Genomic DNA, 24,267 nt, shown 5'->3' with positions numbered 1-24,267 from the left:
CCACATTCCGTAAAAGCCTGAAAGACTAGTCTAGAGAGACGATGAAGAGATTATGTAGATATGATGAGATGAAGAGAGAATGGAGCGAAAGAATAGCAAACCCTCTACACAACTACTGAGCGGTTAATTTCCTTCATATTGTCCTGACTTATTAGTTGGAGCTGATAGATTTGATCTGACCCTGTCACAATGGCAAAACATCAGTTGTCACACCTCCATCTCATCTCTTCATCCGTCTTTTCATCTTTCCTTCTCCATCCATCTCTTTTTCAGTCTGCTGCAGAGCTACATGAAGTGATTGCAAACAGGTCTCTGTGGCACAGGAGTCTGGTGTGTACCACCCTAACCTCTCTCCCTCTCTTTTACTTTAATTCTCTTTCCCTCTCACTCTCTCTCCCTTTCTCTCTCTTCATCTTCCTCATGCTTCTCCTTTTTTATTTTAACTTCCAACTTACTCCGTCTGCCTGATGCTGTCATCTCGTTCTGTGTCCAAAACCTGATTTCTCTGTTCTTTCTATTTTCTACTTTTTCATCTTTCTCTCTGATCATTGGTCATTGGTATGATTATGTTACTGTTCATAAGGATATCAAGAGGAAACTGTCAGCAGTGATGTAAAAGAGTATTGCTTTTGAGATTCATAATTCTCTCTGTGATATCTTTCAATATGAAACCTTGCTGCCACGAATCCCATTTCTGCAACACAGAAATGTTTTGCTGCCTCTCGTCTGTCTTGCCAGTGTCGTGTCCCCTAAGGACAAAAGGATGGTGAACACACACACACAAACACATACACACAAACATAAATTCACATACACTCCTCAGAAGACTGACCTGTTACTCACTCCAAGCACTGGTATAATACATGACAATTCACGCAGCAGTGTGTGCGCACGTGTGTGTGGAAAGTTTGGCAGGATGGTATGGACTTGAAGTATGCCTACACACTATAAACTGGTTTGAAGTATGCCTACACACAATAAACATACATAGAGCATGTAAGGTGTCTACTTTACTAGGCTTGTGTGTGTGTACGCAGGCATGCATGGGTGCATGTATGTGTGTGTGCTATCATAAAGGTCTGAGGAGGTCTAAAAAGAGAAATATATAAATAAGCGATTACTAAAAGTTAATTTCCCATTTGTGCACTGTATGAGAGCTGTGTTCAAATGTTGAGTCCCAGATGTGCCTCTTCAGAGATGAGAGTTCTCTGAGGATAGGATCCACACAAACAGCCTGCTCCTTCAGATAATTGAACAATGTACACAACCAGTTTACATGACTAATTAGGGGGAACTTGGATGAACCATGCCCTGTCTCCCAGTCTGTCACCTGTGTTCTCTTTGCCATTAACACACACAAAGGTTTGTTGTAATTTAAATTGTATGTATCTCTCTCACACACTGTCTTTCTCCCCCTCTTTTTTCTGGATGGTGGGTTCCCACGCACAAGTTTGCATACACACACACATCTTTTTCTCACTAACTGTCCCCGATTCCCCTATTACCCTATGTCTTTATAAGACCAAAGTACTGGAGTGATTAAAGTCTGTGTTTTATAGTGAAAGGGGAAAATAGGATTAAATAAATAAAACCAGTCTAGTCTTCCTCGGCTGTGGCCGTTTATATGATAATCAGCTCCACTCATTTGCATTTAATTCTATTAAAAATTGACTTTTCCTTAAAGAAGACAGGAAGTTAAGGAGAAAGGAGATATAAGAAAGAGAGAGATACTCCCGCTTCCCTTTTATTAACTGACTAAATTATTATTCTCCAGCCAATAATTTGATGCCTGATTACCATTTGCATTTTTTACTTGTGCAAATTTCAATGTTTTTTGTGCACTGAAAGGACTGCATAAAAAACTAAATGAAAAAAAGTGATTCATAATATTAAAAAAACTACAGAGGGTACAATTTCTGGGGAAATTGTGAGGTGTTCTTGTAGATCGGTCAGTTTTTTAACTTGCATTTTACAACTGATATTTCTGTATATTTTAAATAAGTATGCATACTTATTATTTATGAAAATTGCATAGATTAAAAAGCATACATTTGTTTCTGCTCATTTCCCATTCAAAATACTAAGACTGAAGTGTAGAATGAAGTGTGATCTTCTTATTTCTTACCCTACAAGAGGGAATGGTCATAGGCTATGTGGCAGCCTCACATTGTTGAAACAGTTGCATCAAAACAAAGAATTTGAACTTTTGCGTAAGCCACGCCCACCTTAGTTACCGTTGCTAGTCCGTCAAGCGTTGTTTCTTTGTATATAGCAGGTACTCTGTATGAGTAGCATACTTTACCGGTCAGTGTAAGGGATTCTTTTTGGAGTAATACCTCCAGATCAAGGGGAAACGGATTGCAATATGCAGTGGATATATCAATAATTAGAGGTCCCATGACATTAAATGTTCCCTTTAGGAGGTTATTTAACATTAATATGAGTGCCCCTAGCCTGCCTTTGATCCCCCAGTGGCTAGAAATTTTGATAGGCGTAAACCAATCCCTGGGTATTCTTCTCTGCCTTTGAGAAAATGAAAGCTGAAACTCTTGGTTTTGAAAATTCTCTCCTTATGTCGTCATAAGGAGGAAGGTTACCTCCCCTTTCTCGGCTTTGTCCACAGAGAATTTGGCCCACCAATGAGAAAATGAGCTTTGACCGTGCAAGCGTGATATTGGTTTTTCCTCAAGACATTGCAAACGACCGAAACATGGCAGTGAGCCCCGGCTCTTTCTTCCTCATAGCGTTTAAAGCTACAGACACAGAAACGGCACGTCCTGAGGAAAGCTCATTGTGGGACTGCTCGTAGAGGCTGTAATTCTGCACCAAGGCTGAATTTCGGTAAAGAGACTTCAGATATAGTATTAGGGGACCACTAAGGCCTATATAAAAGCATCCAAAAACAGCATGTCATGGGATCTTTAAAGCAAAGCATACTGTACTACACTACAGTACAGTAATACTAGAAAAGGGTCAAGGTTAAACTGTTTCAGTGATTAAAGCAAATTAATTCGTAATTGGTTGTTATGGCGTCATGTTCAAGTTCATTATCTACGATTCCTAATTAAAGTAGGCAATGTGAAGTTTCCAGCAGAGACCCACTTACTAGAGCTAAATATGTACTGTCGGAGTGTAGCTGGCTCGTAATATGTCATGGTCTAGCTAGAGCTAACGCTTTGTAAATATCCGCAAAACTGGATTTAAAATGATTACCTAGTAAGTAAACAGCCGCGCTCCTGCACGGTCTTACACCTGGGACACACTGGCTGCGAACATGGGCGCCGAAAGAAAAAAGGCGGCGCTTCCAGGGTATTGAGTTGTCGTCTATGGAAAATGATGGACAAAGCAAAAAAGCTGTCGGGGGCTAAAAATAGAAAAATACATAGGGAAAGGGAGATGGCATTAGGGATCGGCGTGGTTAATCGAATATCCGGATATCCTAAAGTAAGTTAGTATTCGAATACTTTTTTCGAATACTTATGAGCGTAATTTGATTTAAAAAAATGATTTATTGAAAAACCGTTGCGTCGTGTTGTGAATTCTAATAGTTGTGACGTTAGAAAATGATGAAAACCATCAAAAAAGGTAGGCTACGCCTGTGTTCTGCTGCGAGTCTCCTTTCATTTCATTTGGCGCTACAAGAAGCATAGTGTCCTGGCTAAGCAGTACCTTGCAGCAACCTCAGTTCCTGCAGTCTTTTCTACGCCGGCCTGCTCGTAAATCGACTCCGTACTCGCCTCTCCCCTGAGCATGTTTACATGCTAATTCTCCTGAATAAAAATGCGTATGGCTAATGCAGTTGTGGCTTATTTATTTTCTTACCAGTAGCCATGTAGAGCTAGCGTAATCGGCTGTTTATGTTTGCATTGTGTGGTGGCGCACCGTATCCTATAGGATTCCGGTTCCAAGTTAATATCCAAGTTAATATGCAATATTTCTCCGTGTGTCTTTCGTTTTTATGGTGGATAGTCTACCCAATGTGTTTAATTTAGTCCAATGTAGCCTACTTTTTATTTCACATAATAATAGGCTAATCGCTTTTCCGCCAAATTAAGAGCCTAAGTCTGAAGACGCAGCAAGATCATTGTCTTTTCGTCTAGTAATAAATTGATCTTTCATTTGTTTTCTTTATTCAACCCTTATTTAATCTAATAGTTTAACAGTCCCAATTATTGCCAGAATGTGTGGTGGTTCATGTGTTTACTGTATGCTTTGCGTCACGTCAGGCTAATTACATAACGGAACCACATTAACAAAATAGATTCTCCGGATATTCGACAATAATTTCGGATACTATTTGAATAGTGAAATCAGTTCAAATCTCCATCCCTAGATGGCATGTCAAGGGATGCAACAGTAGTAGTAAATAAGTGGATGTTTAAAGGCAACAGGTTAGATTTAAAGTGTGACGTTTGTGTTTGAAGGCTTGCAAATATTCATGGTAACAGACTAGCTAGCGTTTGCTAACACGCAAACTACGGAATGTAGCAGCCAAATTTGGGTTTAAGGCTAGTTTAGAATATGCTAAACCGAGGTTGATGAGCTGAAAACAGGAAAATATAAGGTAGCATGTACAATAAATGACAAGAATCTGGAAAATTTAACTAATGCAATAACTCTGGTTTACATCAATCATGCACAGTGTGCAATTATGCACAGATTTTCTACCAAACTTGGAGACGTGCAAATATTCATGTTAACAGACTGTTTTCAGACTAGCTAGTGTTAGCTAACGTGAGCTAAAATGGGGTTGCTTACAGATGAAGTCTGATTAGTTCTAATGCCAAATCGAAATAATTTAACATGTTTTGTAATAGGCTAAGCTAATCTTGCCATTGCGAATGAAAAATGCATTTCTGTATCAAAACCCTGCATGTGGGAAATATAACAATTAGCCTTTGTCTGACAGTGGGGACGTAGTAAACAAATCAGAACGCAAATTTAAACATCCGCAAAGCATATGCTCGAATGCCATCAATGATAATTTATTTGTAATGAAAATAAAGTACATGAAAAAAGTGGGCTACAATAATGTGGTTGCCAGGGGTGATGATTAGGTTACCACTTGTCACAATATGGTTGCCACAATTTGTCAAGCCCTGAATATACCTATGCTATATATACATATATCATTATTTATAATTATGATAGGCCTACAGTGGCTGATCTACTTTAAAATAAACCTTTATTATTTAAAGCCTATACATGATGATGTCCGGCACACATATTTTTTGGGGGGGAGGGGGGGTGGGGGGGCGCCAAAATTGTTGCTGCATACCCCTCTGACACTGGGTAGTTGCACCCCTGCTCCCACATATATAAAGTAACATTTGTTGATGTGCCAGTTCATCAACGACATGCATCCCACAAAACAATTCATTGACTACAGCAAGTTTAGACTTTTCTGAGTCAGGTAACTGAGTAACCATCGACTATTTCTGGCAATATTTGCATAGGCTACTAGCCTGACGTTGACATACTCATAGTTCTATTCAGAATATGAGTCTGAGAACTCTCCGTTGGGCTTTGAGTATGGGGCGTGTTTCAACTGAACTCGTAAAACAAATGCCTCTTCGCTCAATTGGATAGACCTACAACCAATCAGACCAACAGAGCTCCTGTTCGGACATAGTTTTTCCCCTACCGAGGTTCCCCAGACCCAACTTCCCGACCCAAATGTTGTTGTTGTGGGCGGGGCTAGGTTGGGCTGGCAGCTGGAGCCCCCCCCCAAAAGTTTCATTAGCCCCCCCAAATGTTTTTAATTTAAAAAAAGGAAAAAAAAGTCTAAAGTTTTTTCTTTTTTCTTTCATATTTTAAACATATCTTCTCTCCTTAAATCCCACTAGAGCACATTATTTAAAAGGATATTTTCAAAAAAATCTTCTGGCGGAACATGCCCCCAGACCCCCCTAGTTTTGCTGGGTCACAGGAAAAATTATAGGTTTTATCTAGGGGCTTAGCCCCCCCAAAAGTGGGAACCTAGATTGACCCCTGCTTCTCAGTGCTTGCTCTATCGCCTACCAAATTAGTAATTTTACAAAAAATCCTGTCTGAGAGGCCACCCTATTGTCCCTACATGCACCGTGTTGACAACATCATGCACCATTTCAACAATTGTGTCGAAAGTGCATTGGGCAGAGCCGGATGCTTGCTCTTGAAGACCTAAATGTCTCATTGAGCGCCTAGTCCTCAAATCATTTTCAAATCAAATGTGGTGCACTTAGATTGTATCAGCAAAATTGTTTTGCAGTAGGTTATTTGTATACACTGACCCCGCTGTACATCTTGCCATACAAAATACAGAATTTCATACACACCTTCCTTTTGGAAAACCTTCGAGAGCTGCATTTTCACTCCTCTTATGTGCTTTAGCGATATTTGTTGTGATGGTGAAGTTACTGTAGCACCCTTGTGAAATCCAACATTACCTAGCATATGGTTCTGAGTTGCTGAATTTAAGTTGAATCTTTCCACCGCTTTTCCTGCAAGAATGCTTTCCTTGCTGTAAAATTTAGCAATTGCAATGGACTCTGAACAAACTTGGACCAACTAGCTTCAGTAAATGGTAATGGTTCAGTAAATTAAATCTTTTGGATTGCTGCCTACATGCATACAGCATTCCATGATTGCAACTACTTGTGGCCTTGAATACACTGCTAGCAATACAATAAATTGTGCACATGTGTGTATTGTGCTAATGAGGTTTGTTTCCAACTTGCCATGTGTGCAGAGATGTCAATATGTATTGATAAGTGTTAATGATGTGGTATACCTACTCTTGGCTAAATTTAATTACGTATGTCATTGATTCATGTTATTAGGGTTCCTCCATCAGAAGGACCCTATTGTAATTGCTGGTATTATTGTTACTATTATTATAATTATTCTTGTAATTTAATCATGAACACATTGGTGAAAAGTTTTGAAATTTAGCGTATTGATACTACGGCCCAAACACAGACTGGCCCACATCAGACCATAGGGGGCGCCACAGGCCACGCCCAACTTTCCACTTTTTTTTCAGCTGTGTGAGGTTGGACCAAATCTGACAAAGCTTGCCATTGGAGAAACCTCTTATTTTATTATCCAGTTGATGACTGAACATGGCAATAGTCCAGATCTGGCAATGGCTCAATTGGCTGAGATGTTGTGCTGATAAACAGAGGGTTGTATGTTCAAAAACAGTCAGAGGCACTTTTTTTTTTTTTTTGGGACAGAATGGTTTCTCGTGTTCCTGTCAATCCTCCGGTTGTAAAACATAGCAATTAGTTTTTATTTGAGCCCATAACAACGCTCCGATCATCTGTTAAGCAAGACTGTGTAAACCACTGCAAAACAAGCCAGGTTTACAACAGTAGCTAGCTACTTGGAGTCTACGTATGGTAGTGTCAGATTTACAACCGAATTAGCTCGAATTAAGTAAATTGATCACCAGACATCTCTCTGAAGTCCCATAAACAATTTCACCTTGGTATGTCAAAAAATTATTGAATTAGAGCTGTTTCAACATTGGCTGAATCTAACAACGCTTACCACAGGAGAAACAGCTTACCTTTTTGTACAGTAACTGAACATGACAATATTCAACACTGAGAATAACGAGCTGGAACGGTGACCTGCAAAGTATAAGGTCGTAGGTTTGAATCCAGCCACACTGTTTGAGTCTGTTTTAAATTTGAATATATGTTTAGTTAAACAGGATGACATCGTTCTGAAGTACCAGGCACAATTTCATCTTGATATGTCAACAGATCATTGAATTACAGCTGTTTAAACTTAGGCCGAATCAGACAATCCGTGCAGCAGGGGAAACAGCTTTCTTTTTTGTTAGACTATTCTCGCAAGGAGTTGAATATGAGCTCTGCCCAAGCCCAGTTGCCCACATGACTATTGTTAGTTGTGCATTGACTGACAGTCTGGAAAGAGATCAACTCAAGAAGAGTTTCAATATCCTATGGAAACTTAATAATCAGCCCTTACTAATCATAAAATCTTAGCGGTTGGTGTGTAGCAGAGAAGCTAGAGACTAGGGGTGGGCGATATGGCTAAAATGTTCTATCATGGTATGAGTAATTTTATATCACGGTTACAGTATATATCACGGTATAAAAATTGTTCCCGATGTTTAAAATCAATTAAGATATGGTACAAAATAACCATACCGTACTTCATCATCACACTCAATTATTTATTACAAACAGAAACAACTGCCTCACATGAGACAACACGTGAGTTAAAAACAGAAGACTCAAAAAAGATACGAGTACGAGTGTTCCGATTGGATGATGCGCAGTCATGCAATCCGCGTGGTGACCTACTCACAGCTCAATGCGGATCCGTAATGCCTTCCGACAAACATTTCAAAATGAGCGAAAGCGATCAGTCTGAGTTTTACTATCCATATAACTTTGGTTTCGGTGTATCAACCTCGTTCAAGCTCGGTCGATACGTTAAAGCCTCAGTTTGATATTTCCTGGCATGACTTCACTCTCAGTAGGTAGTTAGCCTTCAGTTAGTAAGTAATTAGCCTTCACTAGTTATCCTAGATCAAGAATGCTAGCAACGCCACCAGTGTAATTTTACAACAATAATTTTACAGCACGAGACATAAAACTTGAACAACAAATTGAATTGGTTACCTGCAGAATGGGTCCTCAAATATAGATTATAAGCATCGCCATGAACGTGGTCCGCTTAGACAAGATACACTCCACATTAAAAATTCCGTCAGACCAACGCAAATTTGTTTCAAGGGCAAATGAAAATAGCAAATCAAATAAAAGTTAAACTACAATTCTAAATATCGCAAGAATGCGATTTATATGATGGCTTATATACAATACAACAACCAGACATTTAATTGATACGTGTAATACAAAAATATAGTATAAAAGTATACCGCGGTTGAAACAGTAAAGCCAAATCTCTCCCGGTAGACACATTTCTATCGTTGCACGGTATATACCGTCATACTGCCCATCCCTACTAGAGACACTGACTTGTAACCTTATGCTCATGAGTTCAAATCCCCGTTCAGCCTATTGTTGTTGGCCAAACATGAAGAAGTAGTTTTGCTCTCTTGTTGTCCAAGTCTCAATCTTCTACAGTGTACATTTATAATATTTTGCTATTTTGTGGAGGAACCCGCATTGCTGCTTGCAGCTATATTTATTATATGTTTAGGCGACTCTCACTTAAAACAATACTGTACATTTATTTGAACAATGTTCTTCACATTTCATTATCACTTAACTGTTAACTTGCTCTGATGACTGATAGCAGTGCAATAATATAACAAATATGCTTGTCTAAGTGGAATGTTGCAATGTTTCTTTAGAGAATACCTGAATTACCGATTTGTTTGACTTTTTTCCATACATTTGAAGCCCAGTCACCCACTGACAACATACCGGCTCACCAAAATGCACATGTGAATGTTTACTTCCTACTTTACTCGCCTTGAATATTGGGGTATACAATTGGTGGATTTTATGAAGGTGTCATGTATATGAGCTGTTATTGAATGCGGACCATAGTAATTCTGAAAACATGCCTGTGTCGATAAAGAAACAAAATGCACGATTTTGAGCTTTGGCCCACCACCTATAGGTGAGTCTGCCGTGCAATGCGAAATCAATCACGCGAGACTCATCCGGCCAGAGGAATGCCATCACAGATAGCTGAAGGAGAACAGGCTAGGACTCACACAAGAGGCCAATACATAAAATGTTTGTCTTTCGATATTTTTGAAAATTGAATAGATGACGTCTTACTGCTGAACCCAGTTTTCAGGAAGTGGCTATGTTGTGCCAAAATGCAGAAAAAAGTTGCTTTCTGACAGTCATGCCACAGGCAGTACGGCTGAGTAACATCACCTCAACCAGTCTAACACTCAGCTCTGGTGCCCCACAGGGTTGTGTGTTAAGCCCACTGTTGTACTCCCTGTTCACCTATGATTGTGCAGCCACTAACGGCTCCAACACCATCATTAAGTTTGCTGATGACACCACCATTATCGGCTGCATCAAGAATGGTGATAAGTCTGCCTACAGAGCAGAGGTGGCAAAAATGACATCCTGGTGTCAGGTTAACAGCCAGCTTCTTAATGTAGCAAATATAGTTGATAGTGGACTACAGATGGCTGCTGGGAGAACATGCACCCATTCACATCGGGGGCGCAGCTGTGGAGAGAGTCAAAAGTTTCAGATTTCTTGGTATCAACATCAGCGAGGATCTGAGCTGGACACACCATATTGGTGTGGTTACAATGACAGTGAAACAGACGTGAACGACTGCGGAAATTTGGCATGGACTGCACTATACTGACCAATTTTTACCGCTGCATCATTGAGAGCATACTGACTGGTGGCATTACAACATGGTTTGGCAACAGCACTGCCCAGGACAGGAAGACACTACAAAGAGTGGTGAAGTCTGCACAGCGTACTGTGTTTCCTCTAGGATTTTTTTTAGCAGTGGGGGCAGGTCTGACCCCCCCCTCCCCCCCTATCGAATTGACATGTGCAATTTCGCTAGCGGGGGAAGAATAGCCTAAAAACAATGAAAATCACCAGTTAACTTAATTTAAATTAGCAAAAACTATAGACTAATACAATAACAGCCTTAAATTAACTAACAACATAAGTTATACTACTTAGCTCTACAGTTCTCAAGAACGCACACACGCAATCTTAACTGCTCTGTGAAGCGCTTGTCCTTGCTATCCTCCGATACGCTTTCTAACAATCACTGCTGATAGACGGCCTAAAATTTTGTACAGCCCTATTTCTGATACCGTGGCGGCAGAAATTGAGCCGTGGCGGCCCAAATCAACATAGCGGAAACACTGGCGTATTACAAGGACTGCATTACCATCCATTCAGGACCTTCACAGCCAGCGCTGCAGGAGAAAGCCCAAGTCACCCCTCTTTTCTCCCTCCTGCCTTCTGGAAGGCGATACAAGAGCATAAAGTCCCGTACAAACAGAATTGGCATACAGGTTAGGCTGTGGTATTGAAGTTCAGGTTAGTAGTAGTCAGATTGTTTCACCAATTGAAAATCTCATCTGGAACTTTTCAAAAAGGGGATTACCGAAAATGTACTGTCGCTGTTTTGCTTCCTAAAAAGCGGTGGAATTAAAAGATTTTCTTACCAGTGTCGCATACAGCATTACAGTGAGCTACACTGGTTTAAAACTACAGGTATATAATGTTAATTTCACCAACAAATCATTTTTTTGTAATCTATTGTCATAATAAATCCAAAAACGAAAATGTATTTGTGACGCGTTTATTATTATAACGATTGAAAATGGATGTATCATATGGAATGCCGACTTAGTCAAAATTAAATAAATAAATAGGTAAATAAATAAATACATACATACATAAATAAATATGGCTATGAAAACAAAAAAGAAATGAAAAAAAGATAGCAATAAATATATCATTATATAATTAAATAAATACATTTATTTATTTAGTTCATAATGCCATTTTTGTAAAGACAATATTTATTTATTTATTTATTGAGACTTTTACACACCACATTTATTTCCACATTTATTTCCACACCACATTTATTTCTGTGCTGTATTTATTTCAGATCTCACATGCAAACGAGAGGGGCGTGGTTATCTTCAGACCAATGCAGCTGCACAAGATCAAAGGCAGATAGGGACACCTAGATTCGGTAGATTATGGAAGACATTAATTGTGTCAGAGATAGCATGCTGGCCTTATAGATCAAATTGATCAGCATGGCTTGTCAGGATGTATTATTTTTGAACACATTGTAGATTTTGTAGAGGTACTTGGGCGTTGTGGTGGCAGTGATTGTTAGCTTTGCAGACGAGTTACACGTCACATGAGCTAAAGCAATGTTTACAAAGGTAACTTCAGCGCTACGTCGCAGCTATAAAAGACCAAGTCCTCACACGTAGGCTACTATAGGTCACCGCCATCACTCCCATTGGGAACCAATGATAAAAAGGCAGAGACAACACAGACATTGTATGCTTTTTGGCAGTGCGATGCCACTGTCACCCCCCATACAGGTAGCTCTAGCTATCCCCTTAGCACAGGTGCTGGACACCCACGGTGTTATCGCCCTGGTTTCAAGACTACCTGGTTTCTGTAAGCATGTGAGCTGTGCATTTACCTAACAGCAGCAGCTGCCGTTGGCCTCTATCATCAGATTTGTCACAAATTCACACAACATTCAACATTATTGGCGAATTTCAAGTCGCATCTCATATTTGTTGCTATAGGCTAAGAAAATACAACAGTTGCAAGCTGGCATGAAGTGGGATTCAATCACACTACAGCAAAAATACAAGATTGTTGGTCCGTTGAAGCTATTCAGGCTCATGGATGAAAGGAGCTTGTAGTCACAAATGTATTGGCATTCAAGCAACATTTTGTATGGCCTGGGTTTCACAGACCGCTGTCAGAGAATGTCTAATATGGGTAGAACATTAACTCTATGGGGTAGAACTGCCACTCTCGGGAAACTTCCGGGTTCTGAACTGGTTACAGTTTCAATCTCGTTCCATATGAGGGCACTAACGAGCGAGTGCAGAATGAATGGAGGTCTATGGAGCTTACCCCTCAAAATCCACTTTTCTCAGGATATAATTTTTGTGTAGTAATGTGATTTTTTTTAAGTCGCCTATCTGTTCTAAAAAGGTTTTTAAAGGTCACATGAAATGCTGGTTTTGGATGCTTTTATGTTGGCCTTAGTGGTCCCCTAATACTGTATCTGAAGTCTCTTTCCCGAAATTCAGCCTTGGTGCAGAATTATAGCCACTACGAGTAGTCCCACAATGAGCTTTCCTCAGAACGCACTGTTTCTGTGTCTGTAGCTTTAAATGCTAAATGAGGAGGAGAGAGGAGGCAACATGCGCTAATGTTTACAGTGGATGTATTGCAATGGCTCGTAGGCCCGTTGCTGTTAGATGCCTCGAATTTGCCAATTCTCATCTGATAACCCTGGTTTGCAGAGCTGCACACTCAGTCATTTCAATGTGGGGAAAGGCTATCGAAAATTCTAGTCACTGGGGGATCAAAGGCAGGCTAGGGGAATTCATTAATGTTAAATAACCTCCTAAAGTGAAGTTTTCGTGTCATGTGACCTTTAAAATGAAATTGAAGTCATACACTTTGTACGACCAGAGATACTGCTTACAGCAAGCTCTGGGGTCTCATTTATAAAGCTTGCATACGCACAAAACGGGGCTGAAAATGTACGTACGCCACTTTCCACGCCGAGGTCGTGATTTATAAAAAACAAACTTGACGGGAGAATGTGCAGTCCTCCACGCAAACTCTGACCCTCCCGTTGGCTTACGCACATTTTGGAAACAGTTGGAATTGGCAACGCAGATGACCGTACTGTAGTCAGACTGCAGAAATTTAATTTCGGAAGAACAATACTCGTAAACTTACACCCAACAGTGTTATTTTCGCTTGTACTGAGTGATTCTTGTTCCACAAACACCTTGTACAATCTAACTCAAATTTAAATCAAAATTCAGCGCTTCCTCACCATCAGATTGTCCACTACAAGAGTGCAGGAGGGGGAGATTCCCCAACTGCATGGAATACAGGATAACATCAGATATCCTACCTTTATATAACTGCAGAACACAGTGTATAACTAAAGATATTTATTTTATACTGTGCAAATATCCTCATATGTCAAAAACTGGAAATACAGTCGTTAAGCTCCCGTGCAATCGCTACACTCTACGTCCTCGTTATCAGTCCAGACTTTAATAGACTACTGTTCATAACAAAAAGCTTTTGTTTTCAAATTATATCTCAACTCTGGGTATCGTCTGGCACAGTTGATGCCACTCGCACAGTTTGGTGATCCACCGGCCACCAAATAATGTGGTTTTCGGGCCTCCACCAATGGGCTAACAATGTCTGAGAAATTTCGCTTTTTTGTTTTTTTGGTTGCCATGATTCACCGTAAAGAACAATCGCATGCCAGAGTCATGAGATACTAGATTAACATTCATAAGGTGCTTTGCATTGACCATTTATGGTTGAAAATGGGCGTGTTCAGGGAGGGGTAACATACTGATTCAAGTACGCACACTTGTGGGTAATCTGTGATTTATAAAGGGAACATTGCGTACAGGTGTGCGTACGCACGGTTTTATAAATCTGAATTTTTGTGTGCGTACGCCATTTTAGGCTTTTGGGCTACGTACACTTTTAGTAAGAATCCTACGCACAGTTTTATAAATGACACCCCTGGGGCCTCATGTATAAACGTTGCGTACGCACAAAAAGCTTGCGTACGCTGGTTTTCACGCACACTTTGTGATGTATAAAGATTTACTTGACGTGAGAATGTGCGGGCCTTCACAGAAACTTTTGAGCAGTCGTGAGAATGTGCGGACCGTACGCAAAGTCTTGTCTTGCTCTGTAACATGGCGAATTCTAACTGAAAAATTCAGAGGTTCACCAAACATTACAAAATAAAGTTTCCACTAGTACGTTTATGACGTTGACTATTCAAAAAACATTAAATAAAAGTTTGATCATTAATGTGGATAATCACATCAAAATGCCAAAACCCAAAACAGGAAATGCTATATAGCCTTCTGTTTATACTGCCACCACTTAACCCTTGTGCTGCCTTCGGGTCACATGACCAAAAGGTTCATAACGAACCATCGTTGTGTTTACCCAATTTTACCCAATACAAAGGCAAATAAAAATAATTTTCTTTTAACCTTCGCAATGTGGGGGGTCTGAGACAGCCCAACGGTTAAAAGAAAATGCTTCACTTTGTTTTTGTATGCAGTAAAATTGTCGCAAACGAAGGTGGGTCACAATGACACAATGAGAACACAAGGGTTAATAACTTCTGTTAAACTTGCATGTCACGCTAACCCTATAGCTGCCATGCTGTTACGATGCGCCACCACTCGTTTCTTCCTAAGTTTTATATCGGACCATTTCTTCTTAATTTCTGCCATGGTCCGGTTCTCTGAACCCACAGCATTGATACGGTAATTCAGACAAAGAAATGACCTCAGGAGCGCATTTATAGTCCATCTGCATATTAATTTAGGGGAGGAGGCAAGGCGGGGTCAGTGGCTCGTTCACGTGCGGTCAATCTCATGTTGATTGTGATTTATGAAGGAAAGGTGCGCAAGACCTGGCGTATGATTGGTTTTATACATGTGAATATTTCTGTGCGTAGGTACTTTTCGAGTTTTGGCTGTACGCCATCTTCTGGTATGAAAGCTGTGCAATCCTTTATACATGAGGCCCCTGGTCTTTTCCTTTTTTCTCTTGCTAATGCTCTGACATTCTGATTCTGCTTTGGATGCCATCAAGTGGGATCTCTGGTCGTAGTCAGTCCTTCACTAACCAATCAGCATTCGTTAGCAGAATGCTAGCGTTTTATGGGCAACAATGACTCATCCTGTAAGAAATCGAAAGGACATAAGTAGTCGTTCATTCAACTGTTGACCTATAATCCATGTTGAACATGCAAAAACAACAATCAAATCTGAGATTTCTCAACAATGATCAAATTTAGCTGTTTCGCTCCATAGACTCCTATTCAGCATGCACTCGCTCGCGATCACCCCCAGTGGAACTGGAACCAAATTCAGTACAATGGGGCTTAATAGGGTTAGCCTGGTTCTGCCCTACTACGTACTTCCGCTCAATTTGGATTTTGCTTATGTACTAGGTCTGGCCATTTGGTACGTAAGTCAGATTTTTCAGGTTGATTTTCTACTGGTGAATCAGCGAACAGAGGGAGTGGCTGAGAACGATGACGTTGATGTCGTGCGCTAGTTTGTGTTGTATTTCCATAATGGCGGTGGAGAAAGATTCTAGCGAAGCCATTCGGTTCGTTGTGGCAACACTGCCGAATATCTATAAACTAAAGCCGGAGCAAGAACAAGTTTTGCTGAGTTTTGCTGGTGGCCATGATTTTGTGGCCCTCCTCCCCACGGGGTTCAGCAACAGTTTGATTTTCCAGCTATGGCAGCTAGCTCTGTTACAGTAGTGGTGAAGGAATTGGGTAAGGCGAACACTTGCGATTAGTTATGGCAGATCAGAGTGGCTCTGGGCAGATCCAATAGTTTTAAACTTCAACAGAGTACCCGCCTACAAGGAAGTCAACGCTTGTTAATGGAGCAAGGCCAGACTCTCTGTACAAATGTAATGTACGAGAGTCTGGTTAGGACCAGGCTATAATAGGGAGTGGACAGGCTCTCCTGAAACAGTCTCTGCCGCTTTTGTATGTGTCGTCCAACAGCGGCCAATGTCATGATGCTAACGCCTCAGTGAAATAGCAGACTACTGTTTCCGAAAGTAGATAATACTAATAATATCAGTGTTATATCAGTCTGATTCTGATATTGTACATTACATTTCACAATTGTGTTTTTATCACAATGTTAAATCAGCAAATAGTTATCACCCTGGCCTTTGCCTGCAGCTGTCTTGCAGTTTTAGGTAGCTAGCTAGCTATATCCCAGAAGTTTACGAGCACACAGATTTGTGACATCAGTGATGTTTGTGGCTAGCTAGTTAGCCACCTTCACTTTTCATCACAAAAACGTAATTATTGTCAAAGGTAAGCACGCCCAATAAGGGTGTAGTTTAACCTACATACTGTACCTTTCCTATTGTTAGTCACTGCTGCACCTATAAAAAAAGAATACAATCTAAATCCCGATAAATCCAACAGTAACCATTGTGAGTCTAACTCTTTTAGGCATTGCTGCTATGTTGTCCTAGCAGACCTTGGAATTTGTGTGAGAGAGAGAATAGAGGAGACAGAAGACAGAGACAGAAAGAACGCACACAGAGAGTCAAAGACAGAAAGGCCAGGCACCAGGGTGAAAGAAAAAAAAAATCAGTTGGCCTGTCCTTGTTCCTTCCTTGTGGGATCAACCCTGAGGTCCAGCCTGTCTGTCTGCCACCCCCTACCCTCGCACCACCACTCTACTCACCTGATTTCCTTTACACTTAGATTAACAGCAAAAGCCCTTAAGATCCAGTCAACCATAAAAGGAATAGGTAGAAGGTGGGAGGTTGATGAACAGATGAAGATACTATTTGTTTCTCCATCTTGCTGATAGAAGCACCAGCATGTACCAATAGTTTTCTACTCACGTTAACATGAACGCAAACACTTACTCGCTCTAACACACACTCACCCACACGTACACAAGCACACATGCCACTGCTGTCCTTGCCTTTACAGAGTAGCTCTCCTTGCTGTCAGTCGGTGTAGAATCATTTTGCTCAGCTGAGTGCCTCTCCAGAAAATCAGCCATCTCTCAACCAGGCCACAGAGTGGACAGAGGAAGAGAGAGGTAGAGAGAGAAAGAGAAAGGGTGGGGGGAGTTAGAGAAACATAGAAAGGACACAGCTGTAGAAAAGCAGACATATTTGTTTGTGTGGATGTCTTTCAGTGTGTATATCTAAATTGTGAGCTGTATTTTGATGGGACTGTGTTCCCACAGACATTGTGAGGTGCAGGTCTGTGGACAGGTGGGGTTCACAAGTCAAAACAGCAAGCAAAGGACAAGCTAGAAACAGTGAACGCTGTGTCAGACCGGTCAGTAAGCTGTTTCTGTATCTTTTGTAATTCTATGTCTATATACCCAGTGTTACAATTTCAGACTTTTTGGAGCAAAACAGAATCCATGCATCTTTGCACTCTCTCCTTTCTTTTTCTCTCTCTCACTTTCTCTCTCTCACACTCTCCCCCAATGTACACGTGGGGCAATTTCCATTAGTCTTCTTAAAGACAGGGGGGAACCTTCTTTCATTTCATTAACATCCATTTTTCTTATTCTCTCTCTGTGGCTATCAGCTCTGAGAGACAAGGAGAGTGGAGGGAGGAGAAAAAATCAAAAAGAGAAAATGAAATATAAAACGGGCAGATAATTGAAAATCGGATCCTGGGCAATTTAGCTGCAGTGTGAATGTGAATGGCCTGCTTGCGCCCCTTTCTCTCATCCCATCCTTTCTTCCTCTCACCCCCACACTCTCCCTGCATTCTGTTCATCTGCTTTTCTGCTTTCTGATTCATCACCCTCACCTGATTGGCTAACCTGTCTTAGAAGGTCAGAAGAAACCCTGGCTGTCTGGGTACAGGTGCATACATGTACCTACAGGTTTTTGTTGTACCTTACATACACACATGGTACTCATTTGTTTTATATAAATGGTACATATACCAGTATAAATACTTACACTTATACTTTAGGTATCTGTTAGGGATGCACGATATATCGGCGGCCATATCGGTATTGGCCGATAAATGTTTATTTTAAGTGTTATAGGTCAGAAAAGAAAATTTGGTAGATAAATTAAAGCCAATCATCGGAAGAGTAAACTTAATAGTGCATTAACATTAATTAAACTATGCCAATACCAATGGAAATTGCAGTTATTTGACTCAATGGGTTAAATTTAGAGGAGTCAGATGGCTGAGCGGTTAGGGTATTGGGCTAGTAATCAGAAGGTTGACGGTTCGATTCCCGGCCGTGCCAATGACATCGTGTCCTTGGGAAAGGCACCTCACCCTACTTTCCTTGGGGGAATGTCCCTGTACTTACTGTAAGTTGCTCTGAATAAGAGCCTCTGCTAAAATGACTAACATGACTAAATCAGAGCACAAATGGTCAAAGTAAAGTTCAATTGAAATAGATATTTAATAACATTGCAAATGAATGAAATCAATTACAAAGCAAACATGATACAAAATGAAGGTTTTAAATCTTACCTACTCCACCATGATTATTGTAAATCAGAGAGAGAAAGCAAGAGGTGAGGAAGGAGAAGGACAAGCTAGAGCTGAGGAGAAATCCTCAGGAGATCAAGCATCGCCATGACAATGCTTCACAATTCCCTTTATACACAAGAACAACCAGACCACATCTTGACCCTTACTTATCAACATATGACTAGCAATGCGACAGAAAGTTACACAATGAGACATGAGACCCATCAAGTAGAAACTCTGTCCAGCAAGCAGGGTAACACCCAGCACTACAATATCTACCTGTGGGTTATTGTAGTATATGGTAAATTGTATATGGACTGCATTTATATAGTGTGTTTTTTATACCTTAGCTGCACCCAAAGCGCTTTACATTTAGCCTCTCATTCACCCATCCATATTCACACTCACACATACTGACGGCGGCGAGCTGCCATGCCAGGCGCCGCTCTGCCCCTTGGGAGCAACGTGGGGTTCAGAGTCTTGCTCAAGGATACTTCGGCACATAGCCTGGGAGGAGTCGGGGATCGAACCGCCAACCTTGCGATTAACAGATGGCCCTCTCTACCCCCTGAGCCACAGCCGCCCCCGAGTATAGTACTACTGTGTACTGAGAAGGGCAGGAGAAAAGTGCTTCTGTAAATCTGAGTCAAGCTGAACTCTTCCTGTGACTCCTCCCTTTCTTTCATCCAGATGTGTCATTTCTTCACATAATTCTGCCCACTCATTTTGGGAGGAGTCTGCATGGAGGACATTGGGACATGATTCAATAACATGCTGAATTATTGATCAGCTCATTTCAGTGGTGAAATATAGCTCATTGATGTGATATCAGTGATTAATGATAGTCTTCCAGCCAGGGCTGGATTTTTAGTCTCCACAGTTGCCTATCAGCTCCTATACAGTATTCTGAGCTTCAATGTTAAAGCTATATAGACTACTGATGGCGAAGTACCACCACACAACCCCAGATACCCAACTCTGAGTCAGTTATCTTTACTAACACAGTGTTGAGTCTTGTCATTCATATCTGTTGCTTCTACGTGATTAAACGTTTTGTTGCTCTAATATCTGTAACTTGTCATAACGTCTTACGTACTTTTCTCATTCAACTGGCCCTCAACTCCCTAAGTAGACCCAACAGAGAGCTTCCACTGTACATGTACAGTACCTGAACTCTTCAGTCCAAATCAGAACTACCCAGTCAAACAACTATAGAAACAGGTGTCATTGACAGCCAGCTCTGGGAGTTTAAACTTTTTCTCTGAACACTTTTTAACCTTACCTTACTGTACTTTCCCATCTCCCTCTGTCCTATCTGTTCCCCACTCTTCTTCCCTTCTTCTCCCCCATCCTCCCTTTCCCCTCCCGCCTTATCTACCTCCTTCTCTTATCCCACCCTCATCCCCCCTCACCTCCCTTTCCTCCCTCATGTAGCCCAGAATAACAGTGGTGACTCGGAGACACACCTCATCAGAGTGCAAATGAGAGAGGGAGGGATGGAGGGCGAGAGGGAAAAGAGCAAGTGAGAGAGCCTAGCACAATCACTTCCCCGCTGGCTGCGGAGCAGAGTGCAAGAGAACGAAGGAGCACCAGAGCAAAGGGGAGTGGTCTGACCCTCAGGCAGCATGTAGGTGTAATCACCGCTCTATTGTGGCAAGCAGCTGGACCTCCGTCTCTGTAGCCTAGCGCCCAGCGGGACTTCCCCAACACCCCCCACCCAGCACCTAGCATTCAGACGAAGTAGGGCCCTTCAATGACTCCTTTGCATATCACCCCCTTTTAACAATCTTTGCAACAATGGAGAGCAGAACATCAAATGAGGCCGGGAGTTGACTATAGTCTCAACCAAGTGACGGGAAAAACTACAGATCTGTGCCTATGTTGTCTAAGTGCTGAGAGGTGGATTCTGCTGTGGGTGAGACTGCTAGGCCAGGGAATGTACAGGATAGATTTGTTATGAATGTCTTTCATCCATGTGTTGATTAAGGTGGTTCAAAACTGTCAACTTCTGTGATCCACAATAATCCTATCATACTTTCTCTTCAAGGGCACTCTGTTGCCCAGAATGTCTATGCCTAACCCTACAGTGTGTCTTGGATACGTGGTTCAAGACTGCTCCTCTTCTACAGTTCCCCAGGAGCCTTGTTGGAACCATTGGCCTCTATTGAAGCGGACATGGAGGAGGCTGGGGAGGGAAAGGTCAGGATTGGGAGGAATAGGGTTAGGGTACTAACCCTAACCCTAGGGTACTAACCCTAACCCTTAGTAAAGTGCAGTAAGGGGCATTGAAGGCATTGTAGATAGGGTGAGGCTGGGGAGGGTAAGGCCAGGGAGGCAGGAGGGGAGTGGGGTGAGTATGTTATAAGGAGAGGGGAAAGGGAGGTAGGATGAGGCAGGAGAGATAGGGAGAGGCAGGAGAAGAAGGATGAGGTAAGGGAGAAATGGGTTGGCAGGGGGGCTTAAATAGCCAGAGGGCATTTCAAAGCAGTATCAAAGTTAAAACAAAAGGTCTCCCTTTACGTATTAGAGGTTACGTATTAGAGGTTTCTCAAGGCTATCAGAAGTCTGTCGGTTCTCTCCTTCACATTTTCCTCCTTTCAAACTGCAACTCAACCGTTTTTCTCCCTCTCAACACACCCCCTCCCCCCCTTGTGTATATCTGCACGCAGAGGGAGAAGAAGGTGATTCCTGTGGCGTTGATTCCTGTGGCGCTCCTCAGATCAGACAGCCTGGCCACTTCACCATTCTTTATCTCCCTCTGTTTAACATGTCCCTCCTGGTGGAAAATACCTGGTGGAATACACTTATTCATAACCAGCGTTGAACACCCCCAGAAGCTGTAGATTCTCTGGGGTTGGGATAATGACAATATGGCCTTACCATCATTTTCCACCATTTAAATCCAACCACCATCCATCACCGCCACAGGAATCACCGCCACAGGAATCATCCTCTTGTTACCATTGCAAGGGGATTTTTTAGGAGTTTGCTGTTGGACAGCGAATCAGCCGACCATGTTTACTATCAGGCGTGTTTATGGAGAAGTGATCGGACAGTATTATGGGATCATAAAAACAGACTAATTCCCTGCTCTTTGTGTCTTGTCGCCTCCATTGACTCTTCATTGGCATCTCAGAGAGCAAATCAATTCCCTGATTGAGGAAGGGGCAGCAGTTTGTATGAGAGCATTGAAGGCCTTGATTTACACCAACACTGAAACACTGGGGCATAGATGGCTGAACGAAGGGCTCACAGCATCACTCTGGTCTTGTGAGGAAATGTACTTGAAATGCAGTTTAGAATTGTTCATGGGGTCTTGTTCTGGATGGAACGTTTTTGTCTCGCTGTCTTCTCCAGTGATGTGCATGCATGCATACATTCATAAACACAGACACCCACTTGCATAAACACACACACTCAAAACACACACACCCACATCACATGCACTATTAACAAGGGAGGTCATCCTTCCATTCTCAGCATCTCAGGCAGAGTATACACTACTGTAAACACAATTGTGCGCAAGTGGGCTTATGGATCCTGCCGTCTTTTGGGGTCTGGCCACAGGATCTCATCAACATCACAAGCAATATCTTCTCTCGCTAAGCATCAGGGAAAATATCCCCTTGTATGGTGAATCCATCCCTGGATTGACCTCACCTCAATGTTTCCGCAGGCCTGTTCCATTGCCTGCAGAAGAGGCATACGGGCATGTGGTTGGCGGTCATATACGCACCATCTCCAAGCGGAAAAGAATTCCTCTATAGGATTTAGAAATGGCGAGTGAGGGGGAAAGTACAGAACTTCAAATTGATCATGGTTCGTGAACCAGTTCTGGACCAGGTCCACCCTGTACAACTGCATCATGAAGTGCATCTAGAAATGTGATTGTGTTGCGTATTATAGGGACCCAGTTTGGCATGATGGTGCAGTAGCCCTCGAAGACTTATGGCATCACACAATGTGATGTTTCCGCCGCGCTGCCCCTGGACGTGCAAAATTAACCTTTGGCCAATTATATTACGTCCCCGTCGTCTGTTTTTGCTAAGGTTGAATCCAGCCTCGTCAATGTAAATACATTCATGCGGCTGGGCAGCTCCATCCATGTCCAAGATTCCCTGTAACAAAAAATACATATTGTGGATGGCTTTACTCAAAGCACACACTTACTACATATACAGAACCGACCCACCCCCCCACCACACAGGTACCTGAATGTATCTATGTGGTACTAATCCAGTGGTACATATTCATCTCATACTGGACTGCACCCATTCTTTATTGTATATGTAAAGGCTGAAACACTTACCTGTACATATTCATGTCGAAGTTCTTTGACCCCGACACCGTTCCTCTCAAATGGGACCCTGTACAGTTGCTTCATGGTCAGGTTGTGCTTTACCAAGATCCTTCTGATAGTTGTAATGCTTACTCGATTAATGTTGTTGAATACTTGCCCATCTGCAAGTATTTGTTGCTGTAGCTATTGGAGACAGATTGCATTGTTTGCTCTGACTAGGTTCACTATAGCAAGTTCTTGCTGTTGGGTGAACAGGCGTTGGCGTCCACCCCCAGTAGGTCTTCTAGCCATTCTGTAGAAAAATGCAACCACAAATTGTTCTTGTTTGCTTTTTTTTTTTTACAGTACTGTGTATACTGAACTTTACCATACACAGTACTGAAACATCTCCACACGTTATCACGGTATGTTTCACAAAACTACCACTTTTGTTGAAAAAGGAGCTTTAGCCACCCTGGAATACAATACATGTGATACAGAAATATGATATGGTACAGTACTGTAAATACTCTAGATACAGTCTGAGTAGAGTAGAGAGTTGAAGACATACTTGTTTTCAGGTCGGATTGTCCTTATTATGGATGAAACTGTGAAGCGGCTTAGATCAGGATGGACTCTCGGCCCAGCTTCCCTCATAGTCAGGCCATGGTTTATGACATGGTCCACCAATGTTGCTCTTATGTCATCTAAAATAATGGTCCTTGCGTGGCCTCTTTGACCACGTCCTTCTCTCTCTCTCTCTCTCTCTCTCTCTGTCTCTGTGTCTGTGTCTGTGTCTGTCTCTCTCTGTCTGTCTTCCTCTGCCTCCATGCTTGCAAAGTTGTCAAAATGGCATAACTGAGGCCTTTTTGTAGCTGGCTGATTGGTGTTCAGTTTTGTAAGTAAGTGTTTTCAGGTGTGTGTCTGTCTTTTAAATTAACCAATGTGTGTTGTATTTTGAATAGATGTGTTTTCCCAATGGTACCCTGAGATTTCATTTTTGAATAGATGTGTTTTCCCAATGGTACCCTGAGATTTCATTTTTGAACTAAGTGTCTTATGTATGAAATAGTGTGTAGTGTCGAGGAGCAAGTGTGTTGCAGAAAGGAGCAAGTGTGTTACAGAATTGCAACTAAAGTGCAAAGCAGCGCTTTTCTTTAAGGTATGGTTACACTTTGTTTAAGGTATAGTAACAGCAACTTCAAGTTATGTTA

At 41.7% G+C, this 24,267-nt stretch overlaps 1 protein-coding gene and 1 pseudogene across 1 annotated transcript in view; one reads left to right on the top strand and one right to left on the bottom strand.

The window, feature by feature from the left end:
• Positions 1-24,267, top strand: part of LOC146267934 (cadherin-23-like) — a 128,625-nt gene that overhangs the window by 28,681 nt on the left and 75,677 nt on the right. The window lies entirely within an intron of this gene.
• LOC146267935 (uncharacterized) lies at positions 20,881-23,158 on the bottom strand (annotated as a pseudogene).

This window comes from Hypomesus nipponensis, chromosome 11, assembly GCF_054491055.1.
Source record: "Hypomesus nipponensis isolate SF chromosome 11, ASM5449105v1, whole genome shotgun sequence".
Lineage (NCBI taxonomy): Eukaryota > Metazoa > Chordata > Actinopteri > Osmeriformes > Osmeridae > Hypomesus > Hypomesus nipponensis.
The sequence above is the reverse complement of the archived record's forward strand: the minus strand, read 5'-3'. Positions and strand labels throughout refer to the sequence as shown.